A 24,631-nucleotide genomic window follows, 5' to 3' on the forward strand; every position below is an offset into this window, starting at 1 on the left:
CCTCCATGTACTCCTATTGTTTTGCGGATATGCCCAATAAGAAGAGGTTGTTCAAAAGTATCTATTGTAAATTGAGATGGAAACTAAAAATTGATGGTTTAATTTGAACGGCGGTGATGACTCGAGCTAAATCCTACGATTATAGTGGCTTGTCGGCAGAAACTATTGGTACTTTTATAATAGTTAAGATTAAGACAAGATTAGGATGAGTACGGTAATGCAAACAGATAGCTAACAGCATGAGAGAAGCGTAGGAAACGCTCGCTGACTCCAATTGCTCGACTGTGAGGTCTAGAGGAAAAGATTGGAAACCGAATTTTCTTCATCATTATAGTGGAGTACATGCTAATTCGGTGAAAGAAATCCAGGGATCAAGCAAATAAAATGCCACATTCATTATATTTATCACAACAAACATAAGAAATAAGGCACAATCCAAGATTGTAGACAAAGATCCTTCGAAAGTGAAACAAAAGCCAATAGCAGGCATATACTTTTCAATTATGTTTCTGAAACAACTTTTACGTGCAACAACCAAAATATTTGAATGAGACCCCCCACCACCAAAAAAAAAGAGGAAAAACAAAAACAAAAACCACCAACATAAATGAAACTTGGTTCACATTAAACACAAGTTCGCAATAGAACTAGCGAATTAAAACCACCGGCAGCATCAGCATCATTGATTTAGATCTCCAGAAGTTACTGCACCCGTTGAAATGTTAACAGTTTCCAATATCAACTTCAGCTGGAACCATGGACCTCCAGCAAATTCTGAAAGATTTATGTTCTCTCATCTCCAACTGATAGAAATAACAAGCTACGAAATGCTGAACCTCAGGATGTTTATCTTCTGGTGAAGCTATACCCAAAATAATGCAGACAGATGCTGGTTGAGGATAAAGAATTAAATGCATAGATGCAAAGGATCTAACACTTGGCAACAAGCACATGTATTTGTGGGAAATGAGAACTCTAGCTGTACAGACATGCTGTGAGTGTGAGGCCTCTCATTTTGCTTGCCTCTGAGATACGTCAGAAGTGCGCGCATCTACTTGTGCTTCTTGCTTCCTTTTATTGCGAGAGCTGTTCGTTGATCTTGAAGATCTACCTGTCTTTGAAGAACGTTTCTCCATGTGATCTTGACTGGTAGCCATCTTATCAGATGGAAGTTCAGGAGGTGCATCAAGCAATGGGGTTCGTTTTGCAGGAACAGTAATATTCAAAAGTGGATCTATTATCCATCTGCATGCAGAGAAAAGCTTAATGGCAATGGTAACAAAATAATAGAATGTCTTACTTTACATCTAGCATCTAAAGCTTGCTAGTATTCCTGCTAAAAATGGTCAAGAACTAAACCATGAAATTTCTCCAGGCTCAGCGATACAAAGAATAGAGCAGCCAATACCCATTACCAGACTGGCATGGCCATCATAATTCTGAAGCACTACCAATGATACATCTTTAAGAATTAAATTATGCATCATTTCCATTAAAATTGTGATCCTAAAGTGTTATTTAGGAAATTATCTGAAGGTAATACAGCATCAGAGGCAAGCTTATATCGTAAACTTAAGATATTGGGCTAGTCAAATAGATGCAATTTATCATAAAGAGTGTTAACATCATGTTACGCTAAGAATGCAGCAGTTTCTTGATGGTATTTGTCCCTGTGCAGAGATATTTGTTACCAACAAAGAAAGCTATTGGTAACTCCCAAGAGAGAATTTGACAAGGCAATCAATACTCTGTTACAATACAGGTTTATAGACTACTGCAAATATTTTAGCTCATACATGTTAGTGCATTTTATGTGTTGACTTCCATCCATCATATGAGCCAGTATATATGGTTTGAATATATAATCTCCACACCCATGAAAAGAAATTTTAATGGCCTTGCTCAAAAGATCAAGGTTTCTTAGCCTAGAATTTTTACCTCTAATATAACTGCAAGTTTCAAGATATTATATGCCGAAATCTTTGTCTAAGACTTGAAACTTTTCATATGTATCTAGTAGGAACCAACCATCGAAAAAAAAAATCTAGCTCCCCAGTTTCATCACCCTTGGTCCATGCGACCTTTCTTTATTTGAAAAGCATCATTAAGGCATCCATTGAATCCTTCTACTCAGATCACATATGTGATTTTCCACTTTTCTTTGAAAACTGGATACATTTTCAATTTTTAACATTGATTTGTGTCACATCAGGTTGAAAGAATGGAGGTTTCAGTGAATTTCATAACCCTAATTTCTATATTCCCTATATTCCAGAGTATGTAGTCCTACTCTTGGCTCTCCTATCTTCACCTAAAATATTGATAACTTTAAGTCTTAAATGACCAATCCTTAGCCTTCCCCTCCATGATACTGCGATGTTCTAATGGAGAAATTTAAGTACTCATTAATCATCTCTAGTTTGCAATATGTTCAAACAAGTGATCTTTAAAAGCTTCATTTTCTTGTCCAACATTCTTTCAATGATTACTACTACTAAATTAAAAATCCCCAGGTTCTAAATTAGAAGTACTTGGACATTCTATTTCTCGATAGTGTCCTATTATTAGATGGTTTCCTTTCCTGTTAACCATACATTCGTTGACTCCATATTTCCTTACTAGTCTTTAGGCTGTATCTTGCAATCCAACATTTTCGAGAATTGGTTTTGACCTAGCTTATTCAAGCTAGCTGACAGCAATTGTATGTCATTATATAGTTACACATCTCAAACATACTCTAAACACCTGATGGCTATCTGTTTACCAGAGCTAGTCTTTCCAGCCCTGAGGCTGACAATTTCTTCATATAATTTTCCAAGCATCTTATTTCAGCCCTTGATTCACATTCTTGGTTGTTATACACTACTCCTTGCATTGGTGGCCTTGGAATGTATTTCTAGCTACAAGCTAAAGCTATTAAACTAAATTCTTGTTACCCTTCAATGTTCCATCAGATGTTACAGAAAAAACTGAGATATTCTAATATGGAAATTAGATCCCAAATCTAACTCCATCCTATTCCAGAAATTTGAATAGACAATGATGATTTTACAAAAAACAAAAACACTTTCTAATGATAAAATATGCATCATCATTGCGTTTAATGAGAATAAAAGTTGGAGCCACGATAATATGATCATGATGATGTATATACGCTTAGTGCCTCGAACAGAATCTGATATTTATCCTTTCTTCATCAACATATTCAAGGTTTTAAATCCCATAGGATAGGACTGTCCCGAAGTGCCCATGGAATAGGACGTGCTATTATCCCACCCATTCCGTTGGACGGGGGATGTTCCAAGACATGCCAATCAAGATGCTAGGACAATGGCTGGATGGTCATTTCCCGACATGGTACCCTTCCTGATTGATGTCTTGCAAGATGTCCTATCAAGATTTGTGGCCATGAACATATTAATGACAACAATAGTCTATGAATGGACAAAACCATTCCATAATTCCAACTTACCAATTTAATATCTCATGTTTTGCATATAGATGTTTACTTGAACACAGTACCATATTGGTATAATATACTTTTGTCATGGAAATAATAGATTGATCACATACCATATTACCCTGAATGGCCATTGGATGGTTAGAACATGGACTTCTCTGAAAAGGACCATCACCTCCCCCCCACCCAAAAAAAAAAAAACCCACACAGAACTAAAAAGGAAAAAAAAGGAAATCACACCCACCACTCTACAATACACACATCCATATGCACACTAGTGCGAATATTGCAAAAATGGGGTCGAGTTTGTGACTATGCTAGAAGGGGGAAATACGTTATCACCAAATTGCCCTTATGAAAAGTGACGATGGCATTGTAAGTTCATGTTGCCATACAAGGTATGATCATATATGCATCATGTGCATATAAATCACAATCTCATGATAGAAAAGCTAAACCAACAACTGAGGTTGGTCATTAAGCGCAACTCATGAATTCCATCTTCATGTGTCAATGTGGCTACCGTTTTCCTTTTCTTTTGGGTGGGTGGGTTGTAGTGGTGTTCCTTTTTATCCTTTTTTCTTTTGGGGGGGAGGGAGGGGGGCACCGTTCTTCCAAATTAAGTTTCATTTATCATGCCCATGACAATTGTTTATAATACATAAAATTCAAAGGGTTCTCAAAACATATGCTTTATAAAGCTTATATGTTCTAGAGGGAATCTCAATTCATCATGTTTGAGACTATATCTTTTTTAAGTAATAATTTGCATTGGGACATGTCTGTAAATATACAAACCATAAAGAAAGGAAAGAAGCTGCAACAAAAAATAGCAAGCATTGAAAAGCTAAAGACATATGAAAAAAGAACTAGAAAAACCAACAGAGACCAAATTCTGTCTCTTATAATATTTCTGATTTATTCCTTCTTTAGTGCCTTAATAGCTAGTGCATATAAACAAACAAGAATTTCTTCTCCTTTTTCTCTTTTGAGCATGTGTTCATTTTTTTCCACGTGATTTGATTAAAAAGACAAAATGTCTCTATAGTCCCTTTGTTCACTTTATGCATATTTTTGACAATGTCAAGCATGCTAGGCTGTTACCAAATTTCAACTTCAATTCAAAACCAAGATGGCTAATTATGCAGCTTTTGAATAAAGTTCGAAGTGTTGTCAACTTCCCAATCTAGACACTGTTACCAAATGTTGTCAGCCCATTTTTCATACCCAGACATAATACTATAAGTAAAAGCTGTCGAATGTCATGTACCATAATGTATCAAACTAAGTTCTGTTTCATCCATAAATATCAGAATGAGCTGGCCCATCATAGAACACATAATCCATATGTCAATAGAGGAGGTCTTGATAACAAACAATGAGCAAAACCAAAAAAGACAAACAAGAATCTACATTGATAGGCAAGCTAAGTGCTCGAAGTTATCCTACCACCTTTCATGTACTTACAATCAATACAACCCTGTCATCAGATGGGCCAGCATATCTCGTGAAACCACCAGCAATGCTATAACCAGCCTTTGATTCCCAACTAGTTGATAGGTCTATCTACACTCCAGATTAAACATGGCAGCAACTTCATCGTCATGCGCATGATCCTTAATATCATTATGGTCCTTGATGTTCGATATGCTGATTAGGTTAAACCAATCTGATCATACCACTTAGACATTATTCCTAACTTGATAAATCAACCAAGCTTAGACCAAACCCAAATACCACTTCCTTGGTGTCAATTAGTGATGCATCAGTATAACAATCCAAGATCTCATCCAAAAAGACTAGCCAGAATGTATTATTTGGGTTTGTTGGTCCTATATAAATATCCAAAATCTTTTTAATAAATAATTGATGTGAAACTAAATACACTTCTGCGTGAGTCCTCACATACTCTCCTTCTTTACCTGGACATCCTTATCAGGCTAAGGGTCCAAATCCATGTATCGATTCATACATACTATGATTAGCCCGTGGTCAGTCTAATAAACCCATCTGGTAGTATGTCCTAGTCCACATAGGCTATGAGCTAGATTAGCTCTGATATCATTTGTAACAATTCAAGACCTCATTCGAAAGGACTAGTCAAAAGATATTATTTGGATTCCTTGATCATATATAAGTACACAAAATCTTTCTAGCGAAGAACCGATGTGAGACTAAATACACATCCGCACGAGTGCTCACAATCAGCGTCATCGGTATAATACTAGTATATTACTATCCATTCTCTTCTTCAGACAAGTGCCTCCTTCTCATATATCCACTCAGTCATCCTATTTGATGTCAAGTATCCATCCTATCGCATCTATTCTTTTTTCTTTTTTGTAAAATTTTCATTTTATTTCCAATCATATGATGAAAGAAGGAAACTACTTTATTTTTTCAAATTTGAATTTGTTTATGGGTGCTGACATGAATGATTTTGATAAGTTATGATCAGTATTAACATGATATTACTGGCTTTAGAAAGTTCACCACAATATTTGTCGAATTTTGGGACTCCCCATGTCATATATGTAATGTTAACGGAAATAAGATGAACAGAATGAAAGAAGTATGCTTGTTATATAAAAGTGGTATATTTTTAATTTATTGTAGGTATTTTTGGTAATTTATGATGCTAACATTTTCTTCAAAAATCTAATTTCATAAATAAATTGAATTTTCTTGCAAAAATAGATAATTTAAAAAAAAATGAAATTAGAGTATATTTATGAAAAATAGATGTTGATTTAATTGAGAATTTAAGCACTAAAATAATGAAAAAATTTTGAAAAATTTAATGCATATTTTTGCTAAATTTTTCAGACGAAAATCGGAGCGAAAATCAAGTGAAAATATCCTAAAAAACAAAATTTATAACCTTTGGTGCACGGTGGACCGGCCGCTCGGTCCACAAATTCGATGGCGCGGTCCATGGGAATAGTTTCGCGGTCTATGGCGCGGCTCACAGATGGGCAGAAGATTTTTTTGCGCGATCCAACGGTTGATATCGATTCTGGGGGAGATCCGACGGCTGCTGTTTGTTACCGATTGAAAGAAGGATTTCTGGACGCGATCGGACGGCCGAAACTCGATTATATCATTATATCATAAATCAACCACATGACTGCAAATCATAAACTTTTACTTGGAGCAGAACACATGTTCTCACTCAAGTACAAATATTGTAAAGATTCTGTTATGTAAGTGATGGTGAATCAGATGCTTACTAGGAAGTATTACTACTGCAAGTTAATCAAGCTGTTCCCAAACAGCTTGGGCTTACTAGGTGACTCGTTCAATATCACTAATTGAACTCAAGCTGTGATTAAACTCATCTAATAAACAAGTTGAGCATGAATAATAGATGGATCAGAAGAATAAGTATACAGTCAGGCTCTCAGAATCAGATTGAAGTACTTTATGAGACAAACCAGCGTATCTATAGCTAAAATCTGCTTAAGCTGAAGCCAAGTTCAAATACCCTCTTGATACCAAGCCTGCCAGTTCACGAAGCTTGGCTTGGCCCAATCCTTTCATGGGGAGGATAAACATGCACTATTATAGGAACCCCATGGTTGCTAGATTCATTGCATCAAACAATCTTTTGATGCATAACCTAAAGCTGTAGATAGCATTCTTAACCTTCCCATAATTTGCATTGTGCTTTTGGTGTAAGAACTTATTTCAGAACCCATTTACCATAGTTTGCAGTTCAATATGTTTTGTTCTGGGATCTATCAAATGATGACACGTCTATAAGTGGCACCTTATGCAGATGATGTCATAATGGTCAATGTTTCTCATTATCCTCTAATTATAAAAACTTAATGTGTCGAATGCACAAAATCGTAAGAAACTTTCAATAAGTTATTATTATAGTGAATTTCTTGGAATGTTCAATGGCATAATAGAGGATTTAATTCACAAAAAAACTCATAAATTACAATACTTCTAGCTCCTGAAAGTAATATTGGCAATGAAAATAGCTACCGAATCAAATAAATACATCAAAACCCATTGCAATTATGAATTATCAGTAAGGCAACAAGAAAAGAAAATTGAAGTAAGGATGCAAAGACTAATCAAAGAATGACAGCAAACAGAATGAAGAAGGGTTGCAAAGACCAACCCAGGGGGAAACTTGCTATCATAACGGGCTTCGACACGCAACCACCAGAGCAGAATCTTCTTCCCACATCTCCCAAGAGGCTCAACAAACGATGCATCCTTCAACAGATCCAGTGGGCTCTCAATCTCCTCTCTCCTACCCACCTCATCAAGATCCCGAACCCAATCGGGCTTCCCCTCCGCTTCCTTCCACAACAATCTCGAGTTCAGAACAAACCCAGCCCACTCCAGCTTCCGCGGCAGCACCGTCGCTCCATCGCCCACAAAGGTGGCACTTTTATTCGCGTACGGCAGCGGATTGAAGGTATGCCAGCCGGCCAATTGGTCCGAGGAGTTGCAAGCCGGGCCCTGGACCGGCAGCGGCAAGTTCTCCTCCTTGCTCGGCTGCCTCTGGGCCACCGTCTCCGGATTCCCAGAGTGCGCGAGAATCCCAACCGAGACCGCCCCCACCCACTTCACATTCTGGATCTCGTTGAACAGCTCCATGCTGTGGATGTTGCTGTCGTCCGCGAACACCACGATGCCGTCCAATCGCCGCTCTTTGATGACTCTGCTTCCAAAATTAGAGCCCAAATTCATCAGATCTAACAAGAAAGTAGAGCTCGGAGAAAGGGATCAAGAGCAAGAGGAGTTGGATGGATATAAAGGCGATACCTGAGGGCGTGGAGGCGCATTCGGGACTCGAGCGGTGGCGGTCGGACCAGCGGAGGGGCACGCGGCCGGGGAAGGGCAGGTGGAGGACGGGGAGGTGGGAGCGGGCGAGAAGGGCGGAGGTCTCGTTGGAGGTGGCGCCACCTACGGCGGCCTCGACGACGAGCCAGGTAAGGGGATGAGGGATAAGCTGGAGGGAGTGAAGGAGGCCGGTGAGGTGGAGGGCCTGGAAGGTGCGGGAATAGGTGGGGGTGACGATAAGGAGGGGGCGGGGGTACTTGACGCCATACTGGAGGCGCTGCTCGCGCTGGACGCGGTCGAGGATGCGTTGGGCGCGGATGGCCTCGGCGGGATCCGGATGAGGCCAGGGGCGGACGCGGATGCCGTGGCGACCGACGAAGATGCGGCTGGCGGTGGCGTTAGGGGGCGGCGGCTGGGAGTGGGAGGGGGGAAGGTCGGGGCTGCGGTGGAGGAGGTGGAGGCCGGAAGAAGAAAAGGGGGAGGAGGAGGGGGAGAAGAGGAAGAGGAGGACGAGGAAGCGGGAGAAGCGGAAGCCGAGGGCGAGGCTGAGGAGGCAGCAGATGGCGTGGAGGAGGAGCCAGAAGAGGGCGGCGGGGGAGCGGATGAGGGGGCCGTGGAGGGGGTGGCGCCGCCGTCAAGTGGGGCGGCGGTGGGGGAGTTGAAGCTGTTGGCCCGGCGATTGGGCTGCAGCGCCCAGAGCTTCATTGTGTAGTCGACGTGCGCCGAATCTTCGGACGGTTTCTCTTGTCGTGGACCCGTGTTATTAGTGGCAGGAGAGACGGGTGGAATTTATAGGAAGATTATTAGGTTGGCTGAACGGAAAAAAAAAGAGGTTTTTTTGAAAAAAAACGGGGATGGATTGCGCAATTGCGGAGGGCGGGGGCGCAGGGGGCTTGAATTCGGACAAGGAATATTAAGCCGTTATCGTAAGAAGCTTTGTACTAAGTTCCGATATCATCGCTGTCAACTAAATTTGCTGTCAAACATCCCAACGGTAATGCGACGTGGCAAGAGGATTAGCTGCGCTCGGGTGCGCCACAGCAGTGTGTAATTATTAGATGGACCAGATCCAATCGGCCAGTCCAATAGACACTCACCATCCTGTTCATTGTAATTAAATAAGTCAAAATGAAATGAGAGATACATATTATCCACCTTGATATTTTGGACTGATCGATTGGATGTAACAATTTTTCCACAGCCGTCCGAATTCTGGACGACCTTTCTGTGCATGTGTTGGGTGTCTCATCCAAATTTTTCTTCTTCGGAATCGATTGGACGGCATGGCACTTTTATTGCTGAAGGTATGTTTAAAAAGAGAATTATTTGATAGATGGTAATAATCATATTTGCTAACGAGAGATTAAATCTTGAATACGTGGATTGTTGCTTTCATGAGGTATGAACTGTGTCAAGATCTCATACATGCATACACACACACACACACACCCCCCACTGGTTAGCATGATACGAGAGGTCAAGGTCATGGATTCAAATTTCCATCCAACCAATTTTTTTTTTTTTTAGATGTCATCCATTTATTGAGTGTTTTTTCTATTAAATACTCTAGATTTTTTTTCCTTTTTTTGATAGAAATATACTCTAGATGTTACTTGAAGCGTTCATAACTCATTATAATGAGTTGTTTATGACTTCTTTATCCTTCATGTGCATTGTTTGAGCCACACATGATTTGAAATGGTATTGGGTCCACTCGGGTTAGGTTTTTAGTAAATTGAGACCAAGGCCTGTTGGGGGACTTCATGTCTAAATTTAGCTTCATACCAGTCAATTGAAGGATTTGGTGGGCTCTTAAGTTCAAGTAAAAAAAGATATCACAGAACCCACTGAGTTTTCAGGTCTTATGACCTTCAAATCATGACCAACAAATACGTGATACTTAATCATATAATAATAATGGCAAAAAATTAAAAAGATGCACTTTATTTAAAGTTTAGTATAAACACCTAAACATATTTTTTTATTATGTTATTGTTTTTAAACTTTCAACCCCATTGAATTATAGAATAAGATTTTGTTAGGATTTGACGCCTTGAGATTCAGCCCACATTGAGCTCACACGGAGGTTCGCGGCGAAAAATGGATCCAACGAGACCAAGATTGCCCCAAATGGAACTCGGATGGAGGAGATACGCGTTTTTGAAGTCGGCACGAGATCCGAGGTGATGGAGGACCGTCGGCGGCCGGTGGAGCGGCGGCGGTGCACGGCCCAGACTGGGCGAACTCGCGGGATGCGAGACCCAGGCGTGCGGCCCAGCCAATGTGCGGGCCCGCGCGCAAGCGCGGCCCAGGCCCCCGCGCGTCGGCAGGCCTAGGCCCAGGCACCTTGCCTGGGCCTGTACCCCGATCCACCGTGGATTGGACGGTCCACGGCTGGGCCTGTGGACCGCGTGGGTATTTTTCACGCATTTCTCGCGGTCAATGGTACTATTTCGTGGACCGGAGCATGATCCGATGGTGTGGATGGTTTCCGATCTTGATCCGACGGTCCAGGGGGTTATTTGGCTTTATTTAAGACTCCTAATCCCTCTTTAATTGGGTTTAAGCCCTATAAAAGGCTGGGAACAGTAAACAGAGAGGTGGTGGTTTTGGTTTTCTCCAGTGGATGCACCGTACATAACCCGAAGAAGAGAGAGAGGGTTGTGATGCTGAGAAGAGAAGCAACAATAGGGCTCTGGAGAGGCTTTTAGACAGCGGACACCAGGTACTTCAGAGGTTCAAGGGTCTTCCAAGAGAGAGAGTTTTTGTGAGGAGAACTTCTAGTAAGAGAGAATTGGGTGTACAAGGGTTAAGGATGAGGTCACCTCTTGTAAAAATTTTTTTTCATAGTAAAGTTTGCATGTCCCGTAGAGGCGAGCCCTTTTATGGCTGATCTATGTATTTTGATTGTTTTGTTTTGTTTCTTCTTTCTTCTGCTACATCGCGTGGTACTGAATAAGTCCTGGGAGGTGGTGTCCTGGCCAGACATCCATCCAACAAGTGGTATCAGAGTAAGGTGGTACAAGGACGCAGATTGCAGCGGTGGTGAGCAAGACTGAAGATGGAGAAGACAGGAACAATCAAGATGGAGATCAACAAGTTCGATGGTAAGAGTAATTTCTCCTTATGGCAGGTAAGGGTGGAGGACGTGCTTATCCAACAGGGGTTGATCGATGCTCTCTTGTGCAATAAGAAGCCGACCACCATGGAGGTGCGGGATTGGAAACGACTACAGATGCAAGCGGTGAGCACCATCCGCATGTACCTAGCGATGAGATGGTAATCCATGTGCTGAGCGAGACTTCTCCGATGGTGCTGTGGTCGAAGCTCGAGGAGTTGTACATGACAAAGTCTCTCACCAACACTTTTTCTTCTGGAGGCAGTTCTACCAACTGCGGATGACTGAGGGACAGAGCGTGCAGGAGCATCTGAGCCACTTCCAGAAGATCCTCACCGACCTCCTCAGCGTTAGTGAGAATGTTGAGGAGAAGATCAGGACGCTGGTTTTGCTGGCGTCGCTTCCCTTTTCGTTCGAGTCCTTGGTGACTGCTCTTCTAGTGGAGAAGAGCACCATCAAATGGATGAGGTTACCGCGGCAATACTCCAGAACGAGGTTCTCAAGAGAGGGAACCCAGCTTCGAGCTCAGGTGACGGTAGCTCAGCTTTGATGGCTTCTGAAGGAGCAGGAGGCAGTATACGGAGCGACAGGAGATCGCAACGAGGGCAGTCTAAATCCAGGAGGGACTTAAGCAAAATCAGATGTTACCGATGTGAGGAGTTGGGGCATCTAGCCAGAGATTGCCCTCAACTCAAAAATCGGACGGTGGCTGCTGTAGCAACGGCCGGCAGCGATTTAGATGGAGATGTCTGGAGATATCTGACGAGGTATCTACTTCTTTTCAGCAGTGGATATTAGATTCTGTATGCCCCTATCATGTATGTTACAGAGAGGAGCAGTTTGACTCCCTGAAGAATAATGAGGGCATTGTATATCTACCGGATAGATCGAGCTATGCGATCAGAGGCATTGGGACGATCAGTTGGAAGACATATGACGGTGCAGTGAGGAGATTGGGGGAGGTCCGATACATACCCAATTTCAGGCGAAATCTTATCTCACTTAGCAGACTGGATTCGAGAGGCTACAGGATGGTAGCTGGTGGAGGAATCCTGAGGGTGCTACGCGGCAATAGGATTGTGCTGGAGGGGAAGAAAGGGAGCAGAGGACATTATTACTTAGCAGGAAGTCCAGTGCGAGGTAGAGCTTCGGGAGTCAGGCGGAGCTCAAAGCGAGGTGGAGCTCCAGGAGACGGATCGGGCACGAGACAAGAGACTCGGGAGGACGAGAGGCGATGTCGCAAGGTGAGATTCCTATTGCCACGGGACGATGTCCGAGCAGGTCTCAGGTCAAGAGGAGCACAGCATACGACAGAGATAGAATCGAGCAGCCTGGCTCGACTCCCATATTTGCCCATCCATGATCAGCAGGCGATTGCCTCAGGGCATGGGGGCAAGGAGATCCAGAGGCTCTCGAAGTTTGGAGGAGGCCGAATATCGAGTCGAGGTGGAGATTGTTAGGATTTGATGCCTCGAGATTCAGCCCACATTGAGGCCACAACGAGGTTCGCGACGAAAAATGGAGTCCAATGAGACCAAGATCGCCCCAAACGAAACTCGGATGGAGGAGATACGAGCTTTTGAAGTCAGCAAGAGATCCGAGGCGGTGGAGGACGCCGGCGGCCGGCGGTGGGCCGGTAGAGCGGCGGCGGCATGCGGCCCAGGCAGGGCCAAAGTGCGAGATGCGCGACCCAGGCGCGCGACCCAACCGGGTGTGCAGCCCAGGCGGGCGCGCGGCCCAGGCCCGCGCGTGGGCCGGCCCAGGCCCAGGCGCCTTGCCTGGGCCTGTACCCCGGTCCACCGTGGATCGGGTGGTCCAAGGCTGGGCCTGTAAACCGCGTGGGCATTTCCCACACATTTCTCGTGGTCCACGGCACTATTTCGTGGACCGAAACGCGATCCAATGGTGTGGGTGGCTCCCGATCTTGATCCGACGGTCCAGGGGGTTATTTGGCTTTATTTAGGACTCCTAATCCCTCTCTAATTGGGTTTAAACCCTATAAAAGGTTGGGAACAGTAAACAGAGAGGTGGTGGTTTTGGTTTTCTCCAGTGGATGCGCGTACATAACTCGAAGAAGAGAGAGAGGATTGTGACGCTGAGAAGAGAAGCAAGAGCAGGGCTCTGGAGAGGCTTTTGGACAGCGGATGTCAGGTACTTCAGGGGTTCAGGGTCTTCCAAGAGAGAGAGTTTTTGTGAGGAGAACATCTAGTGAGAGAGAATTGGATGTACAAGGGTTGAGGATGAGGTCTCCTCTGGTAAAATTTCTTTTTCATAGTAAAGTTTACATGCCCCGTGAAGGTGAGCCCTTTTATGGCTGATCCACGTATTTTGATTGTTTTGTTTTTTTTTTTTTTTCTTCCTGCTGCATCGCGTGGTACTGAATATGTTCTGAAAGATGGTATCCTGGTCAGATATCTATCCAATAGGTTTCATGTGCCAAGAGGTCAAAATATATAATTAAACTGGGTCATTAGCCAACACCAAGTTAAGTCAAGTCTTAAAAATCTCAAACCTAGACTAAACCTAGAATTTTTAGCGGATCTAACTTTGGACCCATACCCAACCTGTTTATTGACAGGTCGAGATTGGTTATGAGCCGAAATTGGGTTGGAAACTAGCTTTGCAGGTTGGATTGACAACCTTACACATCAAGGGGTATTCTTGGTTCCTTTACTGTTGGCTTAAACTTCAGGCTATATTTGGCTTAAAAATAAGAAATTGAGAACAATGAAAATGCCACTTTTAAATGTATAATGTGCAGGTGTTTAGAAGAAACTATATTACATATTTTCATCGAATGCATTTTCTCTAAGATGGTATGGAGACACTTCACCGATGCTTTGACACTCCAGGCAATAGTTGGCACCCTCGCAGAGCTGTGGTACTGCTTAGCTTTTGCGGTGATGTGGTGTCTATGGAATGAATGCAACCGACGAATTTTTAGACAGAAAGTCAGAGTACCTGTTAGAATCATTCAAGATGTTATTTCTCTCCTACAGCTGTAGACAGCCCAGAACGATAGGAAGTGCTGTGAGGCCGTCTCAGACCTCATCAAGAAAGTAACAACACAACGAGGGCAATAAGTAATGGGAGTGGATATATGGTCATCTAAGAGATGGTGCCACAGCATAATCAAAGGGTTGCGGAGTTTAGGACATTACAAGAAGTATTGGTGAAAGCAAAGGTTGGGTCTTTAATCTCTGCATCACAAGATTCAACTTATCAAATTGTATTCTAACCGGACCCCAGTCCTACGTATTTCTAGACTTTATCTTTTGCCTAAGCCATCTCGACTATACGCAAAATTAATATCTCTACCTCTGTACAATCTACAACTATTTTAATACATGCACAAGGTGGATTTTCCTTCCTTTACATCAAAAAAAAACCTACGAGTACAGAAGTTTCATGAGCTATACAATCATTGCTTGCCTAAAGCACACCTATCTTGGAATAACTTTTGAATAATGATTTTTTATCAATAAAAAATAAAAAGTGGCAATAAAAGGTACCTTTGTGCTAATGAAAAAGTTATGACAGGTTTTTTTGGAATAATTATACCTATCTTAAACAAGTTCAACCAGTATAAATATTCCTTTGTTAGTCTCATGTTAAGTCTTATGCCTACTTTCTGCATGACCTGAATATAGCTTTAGAATCTAGTGGTTAATTAGCCATCTAAAAGTGTTAACACATAACTTTGCACAAAAATATCACATTTTATATCAAATATACTTGATCTAATTTCAAAAAAAAAAAAAACTTTTTTCCATTTTGTGAATGCAGACCAGAAAGTTTATTCTGACAAGAAATAAGGGCTCACATCAGACACTTGATTTTAAACAAGAATGTAATATCTTCCTTAATCGGGATAATCAAGAATCCATTTCTTCAAAAAAATAATATGTACCTTTTTTATTTTTTATAATAGGGGATATATCTACCATATGTTTCTTTCCATGAACGTTTTTTTTTTTAAAATAATTGCACACCTCTTCCCTTTGAGGATATTAAAAACAATGGAGTGCGAGTTTTAAACACCAAGCATCTAGTTTTTTATTTGGTGAAACATATATGCATATAACTATGCACTATTTCAACGAGTTTAGGTCAAATAAAGGAAATTTTGTTGCTAGTTCTTCTTTCGACAATCTATACAATACATTAAAGTCGAGACCAGAACCTCCTCAACATAACAAGTGTTGGCTATTCAGGGGGATAGATGGTGTTGCCCTTTTTTTTCCTTCGGTCCCTTCTCGAGTTATCTGAAAGCTTTCCAAGCCCTCTCGAACTCTCATGGATGCCCACCTCTTCTCCATTCTTCTCGCTACCACCTCCCATCGGTCACCATCGTCGCCTTCCTCTCCATCGTTAGCGGCATCGGCCTTCCCCCTTTAATCTCTCTCACGATGTCGACTTTTTTTCCGTTCTCATCGCTGCCACTTCCCATCGGTTTCCACCATCGCTTTCTTTCAATCCTCACTGGTGTCGAGTTTTCCCCTCCAATCTCCTGAAGGTGCTTTCCTTCCCACTGGTCTTTATTTTTTTTGCTTCTTATTTGCTTTGAACCCTTCCAGAACCCTCTTGAATCTTTTCGAGCTCTCGCAGATGCCCGTCTCCTCTCTGCTCTCCTCACTACCACCTGTCGTCAGTCTCCACCATCGCCTTCCTCTACATCATCATCGGTGTCGGGCCTCATAGATCTCAAAAAAAAAAAAAGATATCGATCTCATCCCTGCTCTCCTCGCTACCACCTTCCATCGGTCTCCATCGTCGCCTTCCTCCCTATCATCACTGGCATCGGCCTTCACCTCCGACCTCCCTCAGGTGTTTTCCTTCCATAAATCTTTGGAAAAAAAAAAACTCTAAACTCTCCTATTTTTATTTTGAAATCTTCGACAGTATTTTTTTCTTTTTTCCCTTAAAACCTTTCCAAGCCCTCTCGAATCTTTTCGAGCTCTCACAGATGCCTGTCTTATTCTTACTCTCCTCACCACCATCTCCCCCTGATCTCCACCATCGCCTTCCTCTCCATCGCCATCGAAGTTGGGTCCCATAGATCTCTAAAAAAAAGATGCTGACCTGATCCCTGCTTTCCTCACTGCCACATCTTGTCGGTCGCGATCGTCGCCTTCCATCATCGGCCTTCCCCTCCATCGTCGGCCTTTCCCTCCGACCTTCCTTAGGTACTTTCCTTCCCATAGATCTCTAAAAAAAAAAGAAAAGAAAAAAAAAAAAGAAATACCCAACACAAAACCCCAGCAATCATTGGTGATTCTTAAAATTTAAGCTTTAAGTAGAAGAAAAAGAAATTTTCATGACTTTTGAAGTTAAAAAATTGAACGACTTCTTCCTCTAATTGGTCTTTGTTTTGATTTTTGATTTTTGATTTTGATTTTTATTTTTTTAAGATGAGTTTCTAGAAATGATGAATTTTTTTATTTTTTTGATTTATTTTTGAACTGTATGATCTGTTTGAGTTGGCCGCAAGGGAGGGTAGGATGATATGAGTTTATTGACTATTTTTTGTTATAAAAAAGATTTTATTAGATTTTTTAAAATATAAATTAAATGATTCTTTTTGTTCATAGTACCATTCAAATATGTGTAAAGGAAGCAATTGCGACGTTTAGTTTTATCGAATCAACAAAGCCAATGATGTAAGCATTCTCCACCTTCCCTCTTTTCTCCCCAAAATCGCTTGAGAAAATTCTTAAATTTTTCATATTGGTATTTTTTTTAAGAAAAAATGACTACCATGGAAACATTTCATCTATATCAAATGCTCCATTATTTTTTTTCTTTGGGTCGAATTAGACTAATCAATTTTAAACTTTTAGTAATAATAGAACAAAAAGAAAGTACTGCTTTGAATGAGCGTCAATATTTCATTCTGGTTATGAAAAGTCAGTTATCATGAAAAAGTCTTCCATGAGGAGGGCAATAGCTATTTTTAAGGAGTGGATATGGTGAAAGAAAAATGTTACTTCTTTTTTTTATTATTTTCATTATTCAATAGCGAAAAGTTATAAGAGTAGTTCACAAATGCATCATGCCTTTTGTTCATTTACTTATGTTAATATATATTTTTCTTTTAGGATCTACAGCAAGTTTAAAGGATGAGGGTGCTAAGTGCCTTCCAATGTTTCATACAGGTTCTGGGAAGTTAGTTATAGTAAGACGGTCTTCTATCAGAAAAGCATCAGCTGGTCTGGAAGCAGAGGGTATGAACAAAGGTGAATCACTTGCTCCTCTTCTTTCTATACTCTACTTTTGACTAATGCTTACCCTTTATTTGTATGTTGCTGATGCCTTTTAATTATCAAGAGTGACACTGCTTTCTTTTAATTATTATGCATGAATATTGAAATTAAAATGATAAATACATCTGGAGGAACTTTAAGTTTGTCTGTGACGCCAACAGAATTTTATTTTTTAAAAATTTTAAAGTAACACATAATGATATTTTGTAAGAAATTTTGAATTAGTTGTAGATGAAAATAAACATAAGCTGCAAGTTTTTATATATCTTTTAGAAATCATAAAACATTAAATTTACTTTTTCTATTTTTTTTGGACACATCTTGATAAATTCAATAAGAATATCTTTGTATTTTCTGACATGATTGCTTCCATTTTTTTTAAATTTTTTTCTAACTAGAAATGTGCTAAACTTATTTTGGGTGTGGTTCATAAATTAATGATTGCATTCACATTATCTCTTTATACATACATACATACATACATGCATACATACATACATACATACATACATACATATATATATATATATATATATATATGTGTGTGTGTGTGTGTGTGTGTGTGTGTGTGTGTGTGTGCGTATTTTTATTTACGAGCTGCAACAATTTTGGAGGGTAGTGGCAGTGATGTTGGTTTTCCAATGATTCATGCTGGACCGAAAAAATCAGTTATGGTGAGACAGTCTTCAATCAGGAAGGCAGCCGCTATTCTTGAAGGAGAAAATATTAAGAAAGATAAATTATCAGCTTTTCTTCTTTTATTTTAATTAATTATTTTTTATTTACTTTCGCCCTTTATTTCTATATTTTTGAAGTGGTATCTTTCTAAGTTGCTATTTGAATGTGCCTCAGAACCAAATTTGATCAAACAAATCATTGGAATCTTTTGTCATTCGAAATAGAATAATGTAAAACTTGATTTGAAATTTTGAATGAGCTATGCATGTGAGTGCATATTATTTATTTATTCCACATATTCATATACACGATACCAGTAAAGTGCGAACATTGGTGCATGATATACTTAATTAGTGCATTGTATTTGACGAGGTCTGGAATATTCTATATTTATATATACTTGATACCTCATCTAAAACTTAGTTTTAGTTTTTTCTTTATTTTAATAATGTTTGGTTGGAAAAAATTTGCATTTTTGAGTCTTTTTATACATGAATTTTCTAATTGTAAATAAATATATGGATCATGAAATCCAAATTAATTTTGACCACGAAAGATGAACCATCTGGCAACCTTTTCATATCAATTTATAATTTAATCTAAGTCAAATAAACAATCTATTTTTCATGATGGTGTTGTATTTTATAATATTTTTTTTGAATTTTTTAGATTGATTTAAGAATTTATGTCCAAATGTATAAAATATCTAGATTTATTATATACGATTGAAAAAATATTAGAAGATTAAAAAAATTAATTGTATTAATTGGATGACATTAATTCATCAAAAACAAAGATTTTTTTTAGTATTTTAAGATTAATTTTAGGATCCTATATAAAAATTTATTATATATGGTCCAAAACATATGCAAAGATTGGCATAAATAAAGTTATAGTTTTGGTTATATGAAGTTACAATATATGCATATATATATATATATATATATATATATATATATATATATATATATATATATATAATATATATATATATATATATATATATATATTTGATTTAGAAAATCAATTATTGAAAAAATAAGTTTAAAATTATGGATTATATTTTTTGATTGATTTTAAGATTTAAGATTTAGTATTTAAATATCAAATATTAAATATTTAAAATTATAGGTTATTTCTTCAATCATTTTGGTTCATATTTTGTTATGGAACTCAATTTAGTAATATTTTGATAAAATTTTTTGATATTCATATTTTTAATTTAGGTGAAAAAATTATGATAGATGAAGACTTGCATAAATATAAGTTCATCGGCTAATAAAAATATTATATATTATATTATATAAAAAAATTATATATTGATAAAATATCTTAAATTTTTATCTTGACTTAAAGATAAATCCCGCCACGAAGCGCAGATTACACACTAGTCTTCCATGAACAGTTGAGAAATTATTTCTCTACTTAGAACAGAGTTGGTGGGAAGTTCAAGGATTCAAGCATTCTTGTTGATAAAATTATTGCTTCAAGTGTTTGTAATAATTTGGATTGAATGATAAAGGGCAGACTTTAAAGAATTATTCTGTTATTTTGGAGCCCTTGCTTTGTTAATGGCCTCAAATAATTCTATCCTTTTGAATATTGTCTAGGCCAAGGGAGAAAATAAACCACCCTGTAGGTTTTTTTTTTTCCTTTGGTAAGAGCAATTACTTTGTATTTTTGCATAACTTGTACAATTTCATCAATGCCAAGTACATAAAATGAAGCATGGCGTCTATTGGACACTTCAACAAAATATTAATGTCGATCATGAATATAATAAAAGTATAAGATGTAGACCTTTTCTTGGAAATCAGAACATCAGTGCATTTGGTGATCACCATTTGCCTTCCTAACAATTTGATAAAATGCCAGCACTAGTCCCCATTGATCACGTAATAAATGAAAGGTCATTCTTCTTCTTCTTTTCCTTCTTTGGAGTGGGGGAGGGTGGTTTGGCTTTTGATTAAGCTTTTATGCTTTTTTTCCCTTTTTTCCTTTCTCATTTTCTTTGGTAAGAGACTTCACTTTTTCAGATTAATCACATAAAGAAGGAGCTCTAGCTCTAAATTGAAACAAACCACTTAAACTTAGTTGGACAAGCATTCATGATGAAGCTTAATAGAGAATTCTGATAGAGCCTTGCCTCAATTGCATCGTTTATCAACTCGTTTCAAAAGACCTTATCTTAGGGTGTCTTCATTGTCATAGCCACACCAACGGCCATGATTGCCATCTTTAGCAGCCATAACCGTAAGGGACATGGAATGCCTTTATGGCCTTTATTCCTGGCAATTCTGACGCAATGTGGCTCGCAAATGCAGTTGCAAGCAACCATATTGTACAACATGTCACCGCTGCTATCAAATCGCTTGCGTTTGTTAGTGAAGTTAGCGGAACGGAGCAAAACAACAGAAAAAACAAGTAACGCTTGACGTCTCCCGTGAAATGTACATGAGTAATTCTCTCGCTAGATTAGTTTTGATGCTGATCTCCAGGAAAAAACTGAGATCGATAAAGTTGTCGAGATTTCAAGACAGAAAATCGGATCTGTACAAAAAAATTTTTGCTGGAGATTTTTCAGTGAGGATCCTCCGACGTTCAAATTAGCTAAAGATCAAAGAACATTGAAAGATAGAACGGGATAGAATGACAGAGCGAGTAGACTTAAGACTAATCTAGGGATCTCCTATCTCTCTTTATTTATAGAAAAGCTTGGTGGTTGTTGCTGTGGTGCCCATCTCTACCACAATCACATATAGTAAATGCATTTGTAATTAATATATGGCCGAGATGAGCTATCACCCAATGATTTCAAATGCCCTATCTACGCCACAATGATCGGATATGATCTTGGGCATAACTGCTGTCAAGTATTGTGGGTTGATGCAACCGTATCTTTAGATCGTCTATAACCGAGGTAGAAAGGTCAGCCATCGTGATCTCTTTGACAAAGACCAAGGTCAGGGGGTGCATCAATTACTAATGGAGGCTGGGTGAAACTCATAGATGTGCTACCAAACATGGCCGGTCGGTTGTAAATTTATCGAGTCAGCAGTCATGGATTCAATGAATTATTCTTGTGAGCTTTGCGGCACCCTGAACTATTCATTGAAAATAGGAATTCAGATCCTCTCCAGTGATGGTTGACCTAAAAGGCACCAATCACTCCTCCAATTTGCCACGGTTTTGGTGGTTGAGGTGGTCCAAAATTGGAGCATATCAATCAACACTAGCTTGTTGGCGTTGGTTGCTTGGATTATCTAGGCTGCATGAGGCAGTATTATCACCATGGTGTTGGGTCTTGTTGGTGTCTAATTTGATAGGACGGGCTCAATTATAACACGAATTCTTTGTTTGCTATTTGTTGATCAAAAGTGTGAGTTGTTAGAGCTGGGGCATAATTTATCTCTTCAGAGTCATCTGAATAACATCTGGTAGATCTAAATCTATGCAGTCCTTGTGTAGGGATGACACGAGCACAAGGTCTTGTCCTTGAGTTGCTTTAGAAAAAGGAGCATGATCGGTTGACATGGGCCACAGCAGTTGAGACATGGTCGGGGACTAGATATGGGCTTTAAATGGGTTAGCTAAGCCCATAAACAACTGGAAGGCCTCTCCACAGGTATTATGGGTTAGCATGTGTCAAGGCTCTGGTCTGGGCTAGAAGCCGTATGAGATCATTCGTGGGGGTGGTGACATGAATAATACAAGGAGTTCTACTTGAAAATGCCTGCCATCTTACCCCAGTTGCACCCAATTATCGCATTATATTAGTTTCAGTTGGTGACATGCATTTCTGATGATGGAGCTAGCTTCAATTAGTAGTTAGAACTGATGATACATAATTTATTTCTATTTTACGGAGACATGAATGTTCGTAAGCAACAATGATCCACCTTTCGCTTTTTTCATCGTGTTCATCATTGTTGTGGCCAGAGGCTCGTAGTTTAAATGGGTCAGTCTCCGCCCCTGCGTATGTAAGATATTGTCTACTTTGATCTTCGATCGTTGTAGTATGGAGTCTCATAGTTTTGTTCTTCAAAAAATACCATACAGAAGAAAGAAAGTTCAATCCCATTTAAATCAAAATTTTTATGATTTACCACCAATATAGAATTAATGATGTCCTCCTATCTACACTATAATAGTTCTCACTACCTAGCTCTATCTTTAGGAGGAATTTAGATTACATAGAGGATGTAAAGCAAGAGTTACCAGCGAAGACCTCCCCAAAAGAGTCATTAAGCCAAAAGTGGTTTATTTGATCCATTTCTGTTGCTTGGCCTCGGCTTGTTTTCTTTTCTTTTTCTTTTTTTTTTTTTTTCAATATAAAATTTACAATCCAGGCTGAACACCCAAAGTCCATCTGGACCACCTCTTTCCTCCGTAACATTGTCTTGTGAGAGGGCCTTGTCAAAACCGTGGTTTTCATGAGATTGTTCTGCAAAGAAAGATAGCCGTCAAAAACTTTGTACGCATTTATGGGTACAGAACTACCGGTGGCAACCCCCTCCCACCTTTTCCAACCTCGGGCCAACTTTGCCCAGCCCACATTGGTGTACGCATGTACCCACGTTTATCTTTTCTTCAATCCAGCGCAAAACTATCTCAAGACCGACAAGTTGGAGCTCAACTCAACTTGACGTCCAATATTGACAAGCTTGCTGTAGCCTCAAATGTTGCTAGGCCCTGAAATCATGCATAATAATCTAACATCATTATGCTTTATTTCTTTTTTTTTTTAAATGGAGAAGGGAAGCGGGAGATCCATTTGTTCTTAAATTACTCAGGTTCGGATTTTTATTAAAAAACATTATGCAAAGAAAATCTACCGATATTGAAGGAGTGCAACCATCAAAGCAAGTTTTCATTCGTGAATCATCGTACTCTTAGGATCGGTTTACAATCAGAATTGAAATCGAAATCAAAATATGATTTGAATACTAAGAGTTAGAATTAAATTTCGGAGGATCATATCAGATTTGAGCAAAAATCTTTCATTTCCATTTCTAATACCGAGTCAAACTCCTTCCAACCAAATATACTCTTATTTAAAATAAAATAATTAGGATAAACAATGATGTGCTACATCTTTTATATCGCTTGCTCCTCTTATCCACTATTAGAAGAGATGGATACGGCTCATGAAGGATGGGTGCCTCGACTTTTATATGGGTGCGATGGATGTATCTATTTTAGTCATGAATTCTTTTTTGGTGAGACATTCTAATTATACGGTTTTTTGGCTCTCAAAACTCCGACTAACCTATGAGCAGTGTGGCACCTCATGTTACCAAATTTTATTTTGATATGCCAGCGGATAGTCATAGGAAAAGGGAAGAATGGACTAGTTGCTGATATTGTGAGACAAGGAATCGCTCAAGCTCGCTTCGCTAGTGGATATGGATGGATCTTGGATTTTGTTGCAGCGTCCCTTTTGACTTGAGAATCCATCTTTTATAAAAGTTCTCTAACATTTGGATTCTGGAACATGAGGAATGTTGCGGCAATTTTGTTCCATCCCTTCTCCAATGGATAAAATTGTTTAGGCCCAAGTAATTTGTTGTGATGAAGTACCAAGATTATCCACTTACCTGGGTTTCATGACTCCAACGGCTAATATCTCCCACTTGGACATAAAAGCTAAAAATTTGTCCACTAGTTCCAACTAGATTTATTGAATATAACGTATCTTTGGATTTTGCATACTTAAACTGAGGTACCCTTTATAGTCAAACGAGGCTTGAGGTTTAATTTTTAAGCATAAACTCCATATTATTCTCTAACTCAGATGTTTCAAAGATATATCATTATCAATGTGCTTACAAAACACTTCTACACTACCATCGCTTATAGAGGATTAGCAATCATATTAGTAGAAGGCAAGTGACTAAAACTACTTTATGTTCAACAATATCTTGTATATAATGTTATTCAACTCGAGTATATTTACCTCTTGAGCTATGTTGCCCACTAAAAATTAGTGTAGTAGCTACTTGGTTATTACAGTATATATGGGGTGGTGCAATAGGAATATCTAATTTCATCATCGCATCCAAAACAGCATATATAGATGCTATACTAAAAGCAATATATTCTACTACTTGTCCGTATCTAACAATACATCTTTGTTTTTTGCTGGACTAAGAAATAGCAAAACCATAAAAAATATATACATGTCTAGATTTTGATTTGTAATCATCCGTATTGTCATCAAAAGTGGTATCTAAATAACTAGATAATAGGTTCCTTCTAATTCATAGCTTGGTAAGATAATTTTAGACTTTTAGCTCCTTTGATATATCT

The 24,631-nt window shown here is 39.3% G+C and overlaps 1 pseudogene; it reads right to left on the bottom strand.

The window, feature by feature from the left end:
- Positions 1-825: 825 nt before the first annotated feature.
- Positions 826-9,035, bottom strand: LOC105060981 (probable beta-1,4-xylosyltransferase IRX14; annotated as a pseudogene).
- Between the last annotated feature and the right edge of the window lie 15,596 nt (positions 9,036-24,631).

Source organism: Elaeis guineensis, chromosome 1 (genome assembly GCF_000442705.2).
Source record: "Elaeis guineensis isolate ETL-2024a chromosome 1, EG11, whole genome shotgun sequence".
NCBI lineage: Eukaryota > Viridiplantae > Streptophyta > Magnoliopsida > Arecales > Arecaceae > Elaeis > Elaeis guineensis.